The sequence below is a fragment of the Aulostomus chinensis genome, chromosome 1, assembly GCF_037954235.1.
Source record: "Aulostomus chinensis isolate RoL2024-O1b breed Wild chromosome 1, RoL_Achi_v1.0, whole genome shotgun sequence".
Lineage (NCBI taxonomy): Eukaryota > Metazoa > Chordata > Actinopteri > Syngnathiformes > Aulostomidae > Aulostomus > Aulostomus chinensis.
This window is the reverse complement of record NC_141320.1, coordinates 32,069,596-32,072,924: the sequence shown is the minus strand read 5'-3', so window position 1 is coordinate 32,072,924 and position 3,329 is coordinate 32,069,596. Positions and strand designations below refer to the sequence as shown.

General features: G+C 42.1%; 1 long non-coding RNA gene across 1 annotated transcript; it reads right to left on the bottom strand.

Moving 5' to 3' along the window:
• Positions 1-487: 487 nt before the first annotated feature.
• LOC147271256 (uncharacterized) lies at positions 488-3,016 on the bottom strand. The gene is made up of 4 exons (XR_015113364.1): positions 2,970-3,016; positions 2,838-2,881; positions 1,606-1,793; positions 488-1,399 (listed from the first exon to the last, which is right to left on the bottom strand). It is a non-coding gene; the product is annotated as an uncharacterized LOC147271256 (long non-coding RNA).
• Positions 3,017-3,329: the final 313 nt, after the last annotated feature.

The following is a 3,329-nucleotide window of genomic DNA, read 5'->3' as shown; positions in this document are numbered from 1 at the left end:
AACAGTTACCAGTCTCTCACAGAGTTTATCTACTAACAGTCAATATTCTGTAACATGAACGACCAAGGGACAGCTCTGATGTTGGAGGATGAGATCAGAGCACTGCTATTGCTGAGACACGTGACCACAAGTTGGTACACAAAAGACACTACGACTCCTCTCTTATAATAAAAATATATTTATTAACACAGTGCATCAATCAATCAGCAACACGTTGGTACAACTGTTATCTAACCAAAAGACACAAGTGATAATATGTGTGTGTGTGTGTGTGTGTGTGTGTGTGTGTAAACGTGTGAGTGACGGAGTAAGGAAGGGGAAGGGGGGAGTCTGGTTGCCTAGCAACCACGTCGCGTCGCAGCAAGGCTAACAGCTAGGCTAGTTAGCTGAGGCCAGCTAGCTGCTAGTTAGCACCGTGGAGGTAGAACTTATGGAATGTTAATAACTCAGCGTAGCGCTTAGCAAGAGAGAGAGAGAGAGAGAGAGAGAGAGAAAGAGAGAGAGGACAAAGGTAAACCCAAAAATGTGTGTGTTAACACACTTGTGCAGTATTAATAACAGGTAACACCTTCTTGAGAGGTCACGGTTATTAATAACTAACATCAATAAATAACGTATAATTCTATGTAATTTCTGCTAATTACAGGACTTCGTCACATAAACAGAGCATTCACAAACATCATACAACACACTGAGCTATTTCTCTGCCCAGAAAATGCCTCGTTAAGGGAATCCTTACTTGACCCGGTGGAGCGGTAAGGGATTCAGTTTCCATGTTCCGGAGCGCAGTTCAGCTCAACTCGGAGGGCAGCAGAGCGGCGGCGGGGCAGCCTGCAGGGTCAGCTGGAGTTACTGGTGGGAAGGATGAAGAAGCTGGGATGAGCTTTCTTTCACCAGGGACCAGTTCACGCGGACTGCGTGGCTCGACGGTGGCTTCTCTGGACGCTGTGACAGGAGGCAGAGAGGTGTCCTTGTGGAGTCTCTGTCATCACTGCACTGCCCACTTGAGGTCCAAGTGGAGAACCGGAGAGGTTGAAGACCACTGGAGAGGTTGAACCTTCTGAAGACGCTGAAAACCACCAAAGAGAAGAAAACCACAGAAGAGAAAGAATCTTCTCCGCACTGAATTTTTTATGTGTGAGACAGATGATGTCACTTCTCGTGGGATGGTACTGGCTCTCAGCCAATAGCATTTTGACAGGCAACTTCCGGTCAGACTGACTCACAGGTTCTTGGAGGGTGGGGGCCGTGGCCAGAATCATCACCCCTTTTTACAACCCTTTGTTCAAGAACATGTGGGCACTTGAATTCAGGCTTTGAAAAGGGGTGTTAGGCCTCACAGGCCGAAAGCCTTTCTTCAGCTGGACTAACTGCCACATCTCTGAATTAATCTCTTGGTCTGGTTGAGTTGGGAAAAGAGTTGCTTAAAACCTCAAAATGATGCTACAGTGATGTAGTGAGAGTTGCTACTAATCTCAAAATGATGCTACAGTGATGTAGTGAGAGTTGCTACAAACCTAATAAATGATGCTACAGTGATACAGTGAGAGTTGCTACAAACCTCAAAATGATGCAGACAGTAATGTAGTGAGAGTTTCTACTAACCTCAAAATGATGGTCCACAGCAGCCCAGCCTGGAGGGAATTCAGCTGGAAGTTAAGAGTAAGATATTTTAAAACTCCTTTGATAATAGCTAGTTACGACAGCAACTGTTCCCCCCTGTGCTGGAGAGGTTGTGGCATAACAGGGGACTTTTCCCACATCTTCTGGGACTGTCCTAAATTGGTAAAATTCTGGGAAGAGGTGAAACGACAAATAAGTGAGATTTTAAAAATAAATAGACCAATTGAACCACAGCAACTGACTTTGGGTACAGCATCAATAATTGATTTAGGGAAAAACCAGGTGTTTTTGCAAAGGGTTCTTCTGTTAATTGCACATAAAATGATCACAGTAAATTGGCTCAAACACCACCCACCCACCCTGGACCAGTGGTACCAAAGGCTTAAGGATGTAAACTGCATGGAACGCATAACAGCAACCCTACGACTTCAGACTTACTTATATCTTGAAAAATGGGCACCCGTTATAATGTATTTGGAGAGATGAGAATATTGTCTCTATTTAACTGGGCTGGATGGTATTTTTATTCCTTGTTTTATTTTATGTTATTTTATTTTATTTTTCTCCCTCTTACTATTGTGGACATAATTAGACCTGCAAAGAATATTGTGTATTGAGTACCTTGTCATAGGGTTTTGGAATGATGTGTGTGACTCTGTCAAGGAACCTGTTCTAATAAATGTTCCAAAAAAAAAAAAATGATGGTCCATTGATGTAGTAAGAGTTGCTACTAACCTAAGAAATGATGCTAAAGTGATGTAATGATAGTTGCTAATAACCTAAGAAATGATGCTACAGTGATGTCGTGAGAGTTGCTACTCACCTCAAAATGATGCAAAAGTGATGTAATGAGAGTTGCAAAAAACCCAAGAAATTATGCTAAAGTGATGTAATGAGAGTTGCTACTAACCTAGGAAATGGTGCTACAGTGATGTGGTGAGAGTTGCAACGAACCTAAGAAATGATGCTAAAGTGATGTAATGATAGTTGCTTCTAACCAAGGAAATGGTGCTACAGTGATGTAGTGAGAGTTGCTACTAATCTCAAAATGATGCTACAGTGATGTGGTGAGAGTTGCTACTAACCTCAAAATGATGCTACAGTGATGTGGTGAGAGTTGCTACTAACCTCAAAATGGTGCTACAGTGATGTAGTGAGAGTTGCTACTAATCTCAAAATGATGCTACAGTGATGTGGTGAGAGTTGCTACTAACCTCAAAATGATGCTGACAGTGACGTAATGACAGTTGCAACAAACCTAATAAATGATGCTACAGTGATGTAATGAGAGTTGCTACAAACCTAATAAATTATGCGAAAGTGATGTAATGAGAGTTGGTACTAACCTAAGAAATGATGCTGACAGTAATGTGGTGAGTTGCTTAAAACCTCAAAATGATGCGATAGTGATGTAGTGAGAGCTGCGACTAACCTCAAAATGGTGCTCCAGTGATGTAGTGAGAGTTGCTTAAAACCTCAAAATGATGCGACAGTGATGTAGTGAGAGCTGCGACTAACCTCAAAATGGTGCTACAGTGATGTAGTGGTAGTTGCTACTATCCTCAAAATGAGGTGGCAGTGATGTAGTGAGAGTTGATACGAATCTCAAAATGATGCTTACAGTGATGTGGTGAGAGTTGCTATGATGCTCAAAATGATGCTACAGTGATGTATTGACAGTTGCAAAAAACCTAATAAATGATGCT